This window comes from Temnothorax nylanderi, unplaced genomic scaffold (genome assembly GCF_030848795.1).
Source record: "Temnothorax nylanderi isolate EJ_2023f unplaced genomic scaffold, tnyl_v1.0 TNYL_tig0043_pilon, whole genome shotgun sequence".
In the NCBI taxonomy this organism is placed as follows: domain Eukaryota; kingdom Metazoa; phylum Arthropoda; class Insecta; order Hymenoptera; family Formicidae; genus Temnothorax; species Temnothorax nylanderi.
The window spans coordinates 104,803-117,111 of NW_027249105.1; the positions used below are offsets into that span (position 1 = coordinate 104,803).

At 40.9% G+C, this 12,309-nt stretch overlaps 1 protein-coding gene and 1 long non-coding RNA gene across 3 annotated transcripts in view; one reads left to right on the forward strand and one right to left on the reverse strand.

The window, feature by feature from the left end:
- Positions 1–12,309, forward strand: part of Stet (stem cell tumor) — a 359,247-nt gene that overhangs the window by 70,414 nt on the left and 276,524 nt on the right. The window lies entirely within an intron of this gene.
- Positions 1–12,309, reverse strand: part of LOC139771682 (uncharacterized) — a 172,889-nt gene that overhangs the window by 33,675 nt on the left and 126,905 nt on the right. The gene's annotated exons all lie outside the window — the stretch shown is intronic.

Consider the following 12,309-nt stretch of genomic DNA (forward strand, 5'->3'; position numbering starts at 1 on the left):
CTTTTTACCACACTTTGATTTCTCAAGCTAGTGCGAATTGCGAGCTCGGGATCTTTATTAAAATGCACAGAGGCTTGAACACTGATAGACTGTTCTTTGTGGCCTCTCCCAAAAGTTACTCCAAATTTCGTCACCGTACAAGGCAACCCAAAATCAAAACTCAAATATTATGTACCATATAATTAGTATCTATCATCGCTTCATTGAAGTCATTGAATCGATATCAGAAACTATAAACATATAGAAACTAATTATGTGAGTACGTATAAATATTTGAATTTTGATTTCGGGTCGCCTCGTACGGAGACGAAATTTGGAGTAACTTTTGGGAGAGGCCACAAAGAACCGTCTATATGTATATCAGTGTTCAAGCCTCTGTGCATTTTGATAAATAAGATATTGTTAAAGAAGATACGCTTATTTTGTTAAGAGCTCTCTCTCTCTCTCTCTCTCTCTCTCTCTCTCTCTCTCTCTCTCCCCGGTCGAATACTTTATAACTGAAGTGTCGTGATCTCATGTCTGTCTTCATGATGTTAAGTTGGCTACCATGAGACAATCCATGAGATTTCTTGGGAAGATACTAGAGGTAGTTTCCCGTTGCTTTCCTCTAATAGGATTTTCTGACGGGGACTTTACTCCCTAGGATAGAACATGGGCGGGATAAACAACGTTCACTGTACTTAAATTGAACTCTAATTTAACGCCGATTTCGAACGCAGACAAAGAAGGGTCCTCATAGCAAGATACTCTCGGTGGATTGCTATTACCTTCCGAAAGGTGGCGATCGAATAAAAACCAACGATTTTGAACTCGGATCCTCGGCTCTTTAGAGCAGGGCACTTCTTTCTGCGCCACGATCACTACAGAGTGTAGAGTGGCGAAATCATATGAGGTCTGTTGCGTTAATAAAAAAAAAAATGAAAATAGTACAAGTATTTACGTGAAAAAGATAATAATATAAACTAAAATGTTTTAAAATAAAATATTTAAAAAAGAGAATTTAATCTGAAACATACATTGTACATTAAAGGAAATATTACTAAATTTTGAGAAAGATTACAGAGTCTAATTCCTTTTTATGTCAATTCCGAATTCTGATTCCTTTTACGTTTTTTTTATCATCAAGAATGTATTATATATTGTCATACTAACATTCTTTGTAATTGTTACGAGAGTTCACTTTCTCTACTCTCTTTTATACTCATTCTTAGAGACGAGATTTACTAATTTTCCATTATATTTGTGAAGTTCCGCGATTAAAAGGATGATTTTCTCCCATTTCTTAAAGCACGTTTGCTTCCGCAATTTTAATTCGATTGATCATTCTTATCTCGGTTTTCTACCTAATTGATTATCACGGATTCCGACTCTACAGGAAATTGAGAGATCTTATAGGCGCGAGTAGTGAGAAAGCATGAAAATTGATATTTCACGAAGATACATCTTCCCTCGATCGTATCGAACGTTCACGCCGATGAATACCGGGAACCGCTGCGCGCTGAGATTTAATCCGAGACCAATAGAGCAAAAGTGCCTTTTTAATTGCTTTAAGATACGTTTCGGAGTCGAATAATAGCGACGCTTTTAATTTCTGCTGCATTCTCGCACTCTACATTTTACACAACTTGCGTTTCAACTTTGCTTGATATCTCGGCGCAACTCATAGCCTTTGTATCATCTCATTACCGGTAATTACGTGTCAGCTGCAGGCTCCTTCACGTCGGCTTACGGCGACCCGTGGGAATTCATCGCAGTATGACGTCGCACGTATCTCCATCGATTGCCGTTGCTTTTTCGTGTGCGCATTCATGCCGCGAGACCATCGTACTCGAGCGGAAGAGAATCGATAATTGCGTTTAACGCAAAAATCTCGTCGATTGATTCGTCGCGTGCTCGTCTACGTGCCGGCTACGTGCCGGCAAGTATTTAACGGTTTGTTGAAAACGCTGTGTGGACCTTCCGATAATTCCAATACAACGATTGTATACCATAAACAATCGCAGACGCGAGAAAAACGGAGAGATAGAAAGAGAGAGGGAAGAAGGAGAAATTAATAAAGAGATCGTCAATTTTAATAACGCGATTTGATATCCAGAAAATTCCAGCGTCAAATTGCGACTACGTAACACGAATACGTTAGAGGGCGAAAAATTCTGATGATTCCACTTTCTGCGGTTGATCAGAAGCTTTCAAGAGCTTCCATGTAAGATCGTGGAAGATACAAATGTTTTAGCAGTCGCGATATGGAAGACACATCACTTTATTCCATTTGTAGCGAGAAACGGGCGATCGCGTTTCCCCACTCGCGCGTGTCTTGGAGGAAAAATTAATATCTTTCTCTGCTGAATATTGTCAATGTTGCGCACGTTTCTGTTTTCGAAATCGACAAGTTTTCTCTCGAGAGATATTTATACTACATACAGACTATTTGTCTCGAAAATAGCTTGTGTCAGATTTCAGAAACTAGTAACTTCAAGTAAAATAAAGGTGAGGAGAGATCGCCTCAATTTGTATACGTTCCTCTTACATTAAGTGTGAGAGAGTGAGAGAGACATACACAAATTGATGCGATGTATTTCAATGGAATAGATCTTCGAAACGCATCTTACTCGTAAAAAACAAATGTTTCTTATTCTTTTTTTATTTATTTTCTTACGCTTGATATCTTGTTATAAATTATGTTATCATATTTTTTTCAATATGACGATTACGTTTTTGGCTAAGCGGCGCATTTGTGGCACTATTTTTGTTAGAAGTATTTCCCATGCAGGAATTTCGAAGATAAACTTGCTGCGCGTCGATCAGCGCCTACCACGGTCTCCTCTCTCGGTTAGGCCTCGCCTCTCTTATTTCTCTTCCTTTTACGAAACCAACGGGAAGATAAAAAAAGCAAAGAGAATCTGCCTCGGTAAGCAAAGGCGGCGCCTCGATGGACAAGATAGCAGAGGCAAACTCTGAGATCGCGGCCAACGACGTGTTCTCCGGCGAGTTTGTGCACGTGTGGAATTGTGCCCGTAGAATCACCCGTGATCAGAGTTCTTTTTCACTATATTTAAAAGCAAAATCTTTTTTATTTACTCTTCTTATCTCCGCGATAACGTAAGCCGTCTGTGATTGAATATTGCCATGACAATCGGGGAAAAATAATGTGGATAAAATTTCCGAGTCCATAACAATGTTTTTCTCTTCTATATGTATATATTATGCAATTAAAAATTTAGTCCACGTGAACGCAACAGGTGTTCACCGACCGCAGGCGATTTTTAACATCCAACATTATCGAGACTCGGAAACTCTTCGTGCACAAGACCGTGTTGTAATCAGTCTAGAATTTCAGTTGTCCATGTGTATTATTTCTAAATTCTTTTTTAAATTCTAATACTACAGTATTTTAATAGAGAGTTATACATTCTCATTTTTACAATGAGTACACGACGAATACTAAAAATTAAATATTTATGTACATATATAGAGGAAAATTTTTTAATATCAAATCTCGTGCAGATCTCGTTTAATTGAATTTTTTGTATTTTATGATTTTTATTACAAATTCCTCCATTATGACAAACATTAATATATGTATGTACACGTCGTTTAATTTATAAGACGGATTGTTTTACGTGACATTACCCACGCCAAGTTGATTGATTTAAACACGCATTATTTTAGAATCGGTACTATTACCATAAAGATCCTAAACCAGTTCCGTATGCAAATTGAATACGTAGCCGAGCGTGCACGAAAAGTGCATGACCGCGAAAGTATCTCGGAATACGTCCAATGGCGCGACCCCTTCGGGAAATCGACGCGTATCGAGGAAAATACATCCCAAGGGCATACCGAGAAGCTGACGCACTTCTAGGCGGAACGAACTGAGTTTAGTCTCGAGGGTAGTCGATATCTAAGTACTTTACGTCCCGGTCGAGTGCTCGTAACTCGATGGAATCGAGGACAACGTCGATGAATCGCGAGCAAAACGATTCGCATGGATGTAAATCTACTTAATCTACAAAGAATCTAGTTTGACGCTATTTAAAACATAGCAAGTGTGGTATAGGTACGATCGAATGTCACTTTTGCGTTATTATTTATAAAAGGCATTAAAGTTTTTAATGTTTAGAACCTCGATTTTTTATGTTTAATATATATTGCATTCTGTGGAGACTATTTTGAACGCCTGCCTGATTGCATTCTTTTAACTTTAGAATTGAAAAATATTTCTCTTTCGGTCACATGTTTACCTCTTTTCATTGCTTTCAAATCTATGTTTTAAATATTTTTCACGTATTAATCACACACACACACACACAATCTTGGACACACATAAAAGTCTAGAAAAGTTGGAGAAATGCAAATTACAAAACGTACGTTAGAAAATATACTTATCAAGATCGTTGGTTGTTGAAAAAAGTACGAAGCCATTTAATCTCGAAACGAACGAGGTCTCTTGTTTCGCATCGTATTTTGGTAAATTTCGCAGCCACAGGCGGTATCACCCCGACGGGCGTTTTCACCAGTTTGGGTAGTTCTCTCGTTATCAAGGTGGGTCGAAAGCGCGGAGCTAGGCAGCCGGGCGATTCCCATGTGGACTATCGTATCCTTATCGAGAGAACCCTTCCCTCCTTCGTCCTCCTCATCCCCACAGTCCTCGATCCCCGGACATCTCCTGTCAGTGGTGCTTTCCCGAACAAGGGCGGATCCATATGGAAACTAATGAAACTTAAGCTATCGGTCCTCAACTGTCAAAGGCTCATATTGTCATAGAGTAATACTGTTCGGAATTATCTGTCAATTCCTTAATGTTGTTAGTCGAGATAACACGGTAAATGGCGTATCGAAATGCCAGGCTTTGGTATTCTCTAACGTTAAACTAATAGACATTACGAGACCGTTAAAGTAATCGTTTTTTTAATAATAATTATGAAATCGTTTGAATAATGATAACTGTTGGTTTTATCTTCGAAAAATATCACGTTGCTCTATAGGATCTTCCGTTGATCCTGCATTTTACATTGAATAATCATTAACGCTTCTTTTAATATTCTTTTTCTTTGATTATTCTTTTGCCAAGAATAATCAGCTTCGGACTTTCAAAAGCCATCTATCCACTCTTGTTCTCTTTCTCTTCATTTTCCTATCTAATATTCCTCCTGCTTGCGAATTATACGCGCAATCGACTGCAAAAGAACAATCAGCCACGAGCGAGACATGGCGGTTCTTTGCCACGCTTATCGAGACGTCGATTACGAGAATCGCGGTACGTTCGCGGCGGTTCCGCGCGCGGCACGTCGACGGAAAATCAAACACTTGCCATCGCTCTTCCGAATTCGTTTTACAAACGCCCCCATTATCTCTGTAGCGCTAAACTGCCCGAATCAGATTAGTCTTCTCGGGTGTCTTTTTGTTTTCCAATTATTCTACGCGAAAATCGACTGATTTCCTTCCGTTTGTGATTAACGAATTGTTTTGATATTAGATTAAATACAACACTTTATTGTTGTATGAAAATTATTTATATATATTTATTAGAAGTAGGATTTATATAGATGACTCTAGCTGAAGACTAGATTCTAAAAAATATCACTTTTTTATATTAAAGCCTAAGAATATTACGAAATCTCAATGATAGACTCTTCTTGACTATTCGATTCTTTTGATTATTGCAATAATATATGTAGGTGACTTTTTGATTCTCTATTATCTCTATTTTACCTATCTCCATTGTACTTGTGTGTGAGACATTTCGTCACCGACGGCGCGCGTTACATGGTACTCGCGTTTCTCACGGCCGCTCAAATATTTGTTCATCCGTTATTGCATCTCTCTTTCTCTCTCTTCTCGTCACCCTTATCCTCAGTGACATGCGTGTCTCTCTACTGTCTGTGAACCGCTCGCGGATACACAGACAGATACGTACAGTACGTACGTGTGTCGCGCGTAGAACTATCTCTCGCGGCCCGGCTTCCTTCTGCGGGGTTCTACGATGTACGCCCAAACGGGATCTCATTTTCGTTCGCGTTGGCAAGTAAGCGGTTTACACGGCGAGTGCAATTGAAGCCACCGTGAAAACGGCACCGAGTTGCGACTCCGCACTCCGCATCGCACCGTGCAGCTTCGCACCGGACAAAGCACTTCCGAGTTTACCGTCGTGTTTATCCTCGCTTCTCGCTGTCGCGTGCTGCCGTTTCATGTCCCCTTTCTGTGAATGCGCAAACAGCACTCGTCGATTGCTCTCGCTCTCCGTAATCTCGTCTCTCTCTCTCTCTCTCTCTCTCTCTCTCTCTCTCTCTCTCTCTCTCTCTCTCTCTCTCTCTCTCTCTCTCTCTCTCTCTCTCTCTGTCTCTCTCTCTTCGACTCCAGCGCTTTGCCTCTCGAATCCGCGCGACTGTTCCCGCGGGCTAGTTTGTTCTCATGTTCGATAAACTTCTCCGGTGGATGTATGTTTAGCTTTGCCCCGCCACATCAAGCAATACACGCGGTTCGGTGTAACGTGCTGTCGATAATGCGAGCGTCGAGACAAAAGCAAAGAGAAAGAGGAAAGGTGTGTGCTGAATAAAACAGATGTATCTGAAACGTAGTGAAAGTTTATTTCACTCTTCAATCTTTACGTATCAAACATAGAATATCTGTCGGATTTCTAAATTTACTTGATTTTAAATTTTACGATATTCTTCAGTTTTTTCTATATTTGTACAGAAATGCTTTAGAGAATATAGTCATAGAGATTGCACTACCTGTCAAAAACTACTACCTATGTAATTTTACAATTTAATGCTATCCCTTTAAGAATTAACTAGAAACTAAAATACCAACGAGAATTATAAATTAATCTTTTACCAAGATTCGTATTTTTTTAGAAAATTTCATTTATTCCTTGAAAAATATTTATGACATCTCCGAAGATTTCGATAATCTGATTATAACTTCAAGCGTTAAAAATAATAAAATTATCAATTTAATAATTTCATTAAATTTTCACATGTACGCTTTTACCATGAGCATCTAATCGTTCGAGATATTCATAAAGAGAGAAAGATAAAATATTCCTTTGGATACATTTGTTCATATGAAATGCGCATCAATCGCTCGTAAAATGATTGAAGCACGTGAGACAAACGTTTCATATCTTTTAAATAATAATAATTATTAATATCCAATAAATCCCTTCGAGTGTCTTCGGTAATAAAAATATTTAAATATCACTTGAACACATTGTGGCTACAACGTATAATATATAAACAACAATGGCGATGAAACGACGGGGAGGGTTCGCCAAAAATCCATTAAGACTTCCTTCAGCGATCGAATCGTCAAGTAGAGAAAGAACACTGAAGGCGAACAGAGGAAATGGAAAGCTATCTGGCGCGATCATTACTCTCGCGAGGCGTAACGATCATTTGGAATGTTACACGATTACAGCAGCAGCGGGGCAGTCGGCGGTGCAGAGAATCACGTGTATTGTACAATACATACCGGGAGTTGAGTGAACTAATACGATCGCGCTGGGCTCCCGCACGTATCCCACGGAAACGATAAGTCGATTCGTTATGCTGCGCCGCATGTTCCTTTTCTTCTACCCCCGCCGCCCGGAAAACGTCGATCTAACGTTAATCGTTCGTCGTTCGGTGGGTAATGTATGAAAATCGTTGATGCTTACTGCGCCGGTGCTCGCGATATTACCGTCTCGTGCGGCACGAGAAACAAAGGGTGCATATAGGAAAGGGAAATAGGAAGCGCATGCCGTGCGTACCAAGAGAAGGAAAAGGGAAATGCGAGGGGGGAACACGCGGCATTCTTACGCGCGCGGTGAACGATCGTTCGATTTTAATTCCGGTTAATACCGAGAAACGAGGCCTCCGAGGAGATCTTTTCCCTCCACCCGCCCTCCTCCTCGTTCTCTTGCTTCCTCATTTCTCTCTTATCTCTGTCTCCCTTACCCCATTGGCGCGCGAACATCTTCCTCGGAGATGCGCGCGCGGTAATCGGTAGCGTAGAACAAGGTTCCATCGGCATTCGACTTCATCCCCTCTTGTTCCCCTCTCTTTCTCTCCTCTCATCCTCTCTTATCGCCCTTTTATATCCGTTGGCTCATATATGCCGAGAAATATTTACCGTTTTCCAATAATACGGACGGAGGCTCTTGCACCCCCGTCGGAGGCCCGCGGGAGGCGCGCGGGTCCTAATACGCAGAGTAATACTCCTCTCAAAATTCATTCGGTTGTCCGTTCCCGCCCCCGCCCCCGCCCCTGCCGCCCCTCAACACCGGGGCCATTTTTCGTTTTCTTTCTTCTCTCGCCGGCAGTGTGCGGCAGCGGAGGTGGTCTGCCTCGGGGGAGTTTGCTCGATAAACATTTTTATTCCCTTTTAGAGAGCCGGCTAACGCATGCTCTCGCCCCCGCGGCCGCCCCGTGCGGATGTTCGCGCCGGTATTTATCTAATGCCCGTTCTCTCATCGACGACGTACGTATACCGCTGCCGCGCCGCGCCGGGATAATGGGTGGGAAAAAACGGGAGTGCTTTTATGACCGGTGAAGAACACGATGAAATATCGCGTGCGTTGTCCTGTGATATTTACGCGTTCGAATATTAACCGTCGTGGTCTGCGTCTAAATAAATGCAAAGTGCATGCCATTTGGTTATAGAACGATAGCGAATAAATGGGATCGAATTAAGTTGCATATTAAAAGTTCCCTTGCTGATCTTGAGCTCTTTCGAATCTTTCTGATGACGGAGAAATTATAAATATACGCTTGTTATATTTTCCTCAATAAATACGCATCAACTTATTCCCGTGATTCTCATAGAAACGTGATTGGAAAATGGAATCTAACCGTAAACAAAAAGCTTGCTCGTCAAATTTGACTTTTTAAAAAATTTTTATCCTGCCTCCGAACTTTTTCTGACTGTTTCCTGTGAGGCACATAATGCACGTTCTATTGTATGTTCTAATAACTTTTAATTTCTCATTTGATCTATTCTACAAACATGTATTCAACTGAATGTTCTTGTCGTTTTTCTTTTCGTCGACTCTTCGTTTAACCATCGCTTTCTGCCATCAATGCTGCACAATCGCGCAGTTTGTCGTCAAATATTTTCGTAGTTTTTTCTGTCACTCACTGCTCTATTGACGATCGTTTGTACATATTTGTATAGCGCACAATTTTGGAGCAAATAAATACGGCTGAATAGTGATCGCCGGGATGACAAGCACTTTTCCGATAAATAGTAAATATATCCGCTAATAAGTTAAACAAACAGAGCAATCTGCTATTATCTCTTATACATATAACGAAAATCAGAATCCGTACGTACGTGGATAATCAATAGTATATCTCTTTCATACGTTTCCAATATGAAATTGAGCACATATATCTTTTAATACCAATTGTATTAAATATAATTGAGCATTTAATATATTAGTTTTTCATCTTTTATATTAATTATTTTTTAATATACTTTATACTTATAATTAATATGTAGATTAATAAAATAATGGACTTTATTTAATATTAACATGAAAACAAATATTAATGCTCAAATATACATTTCAAGTCCTACAAAAGCTAAAGCTAAAGGTATCAAGTGAATTCAGTAGGAAAGAAACGTACGCTTTATAAGAAAATAATAATATAATGAAAGAGTATTCTCGTGCGCGTATGCGGTGAGCGACGTATTGATAACATGCGATTTCTGATATTGCCGGGATATAAAATTTCTACAAAGTGAATTTTTCGACGAAAATATCGTATGTCAAATTTGAGCTCGTGCTGTATAGGCAGATGTGCGGCGGAAATCGAAGAGTGACGCTGCGATATTTTTATTTGGTCAGAGCCAGTTTTATGTGACTTAGCTTAAAGGGGTGCTTTGAAAGCGCTAGTCTGATTGGCAGATGCAAAGAAAATACGATTTTTCCGCGCGCGAGCACGCCAGGCCGTCGTCGTTGCGATCTAAAATATCTTCTCGCAGGTGCAGCCGACATCGCGTTCCGACGTTCGACTATTTCACTCGCAAATGATCGGAAAATCTGTCGTGTGAATTTCAAAAATAGTTTCCCTCAGGAACTCATTCCTCTCTGTTCCGCCAATGCAAAATCTTTCGTCAATGGTACGCGGCATGTCGCGAAAAATTATTTATCACAGATTGTCCAACATTTTTTCGCAATAATAACTCAGTTATTTTAAACATTAAAGTAATTTTTTAGCTAAACTATTGTCAACTTTATAAATTACATTAAATCCGAGTTTTGTCTCCAAAAGAGAGAGAAAATAAATTTATTTAAATAAATCATTTTTTGCGGTTATTAAAATACGTCTTATAAATTAATACTTATACCGAGATATTGCATCACAATTAATGCAGCGACATGTAGCTTTAACGTAGTGTTACTCATGAAAACACCGTAATTGGCAGGAAGTGAATTTTTCTATTTTTACAACTCGCGTTTGCTCTTTACCCGGCGTCGCGACGTCGCGTTATCGCGTCGCCGTTGTCAGACCGGGCTCCCGTGCCCCGCGTCCAAATATTTATTCTTGGTTGCAGGGAGCTATTTTCCCTCGCTCGATAATCAGACGGCGCGGGCGGCGCGGCCGTACTATCGATTATCCGGACGGACGTTAACGAGCTCGATCGCTCTTTTCGTTAGCGTACACGCTCGCGTTCGTGGATCTCCTTTTACCCCCTTACCGCCACCGTCCTCTCGCCCCGCGCTCGCCCTTTCTTTCTCTCCTGCCGGCGTTGCGTAAATCTTACGGTCCCTGCCCCCAAGGACCCGGGAGTAACACCTCTTGCTCGTAGGTCGAAGCGCCGGCCATAAATTTTTGAGAGTTCGAACCGATCCTGCCCACCCGGGACGCGATCGCGCCTCTCTCGAGACTCTCCCCTTCTCTCCAATGTCTCTCTTATCCTCTCCCTCTCTTTTCGTTTCGCCTCGCACTCTGTCTGCGTTTCTCTCTGTATCTCATTCCCTCGTGTTCCTGCATCTCCTGCTCCGAACGCCGAAGGAACGTAGAGACACGCGTCCAGTCTGGACCCACGCCCACGCTCGCATACCGAGGGCCCTTTAACTCGCTCTCTCTCTATCTCTCTCTCTTTCTCCCTCACGTCCTTTTTCATCCTCCCTGCATTCCGCTTCTTCTCCATTCCACCGCCGGTCCTTCCCCTTCCTCCTGTCCACCGTCCTCGCGCCTCTTCCATTATTTCTCAGTTTTGTTACGATGCGTTTCGCCGTTCTCCAAGTATCTTTTTGAAAATTTGGTACGACCGATAATATCCTGTCGTATATCTCTAACACGTTGCATTACATTCGAATTCTCTGCTTTTAACTACGCTATCTTATTCTACATTGATATCCTCAAAACCGACGTTCTTCGAATTCCATCTGATATTATCTGCACGTAGGTCTGTAATTAGAAGGTGTATCTTCATTATCAGAGTTGCAATCGATGAGCAAGTCTATCCACAGTAGCAATCATTATTATAATCATCACACTTTTTCTTCTCCGTACTATCATGATTTATCTAAGTCTTCGGAAAGCTGACAGTAAAGTTACAACTGAATTTAAGATACCGAAGCGCTAAAACCAACAAACACACATATATTCTTTCAGCTACACATAGCATCACGTGAACACGTCTACGACATTATCGTATCCCTAACGAGGCGGCGAGTATTATATTTATCCGCTTTTCCTTTGTTCTCTCCTCTTTAGCCCGTCCCTTTTCGTTCTTTTCTGTCTGTGTCTCACCTCCCTGTTGCTCGTTTTATCTTTAACCGGGAGAGAAACACGCCATCGGAAAGCATCGTCGGGAGAAGACGTGTTTCGTGCGCGCCAGGCACGTAACACCTTCATCTGCCCTGGCCGAGTCCGACGACCAGTCCGAATATTTTACCTGGCAATGGCGGGATCGAGGCGCCAGATCGGTAGGGGGGAACGATCGCGCGAGCCTGGGAAAAACGCCCACCCAGGTCTCTTGGCCCTGCGTACGATCATCGATTCGAGAACGTGACATCAACTTCGTGGACGTGGATTTTGTATGACTCTTAGTCTTTTTGGAAGTGCGAGGCGTGGCAATGTAAAATGTAAAAATGTTTTTATTAGTTAAACTTATATAAAAACGATTTAATTTTTTACTTAGAGCAAAATGGATCGAAATTATATCAGAAATCAAATATATAATTATTAATTAAAAGCAATATGAGATTCTGAAAAGTTCAATTGAAATAAATATGTTATCTGTATTCAGAGATACTTATGATATTTATGATACTTATGATATGATATTGACGGTAGTCTGTATAGTTAAAGAATG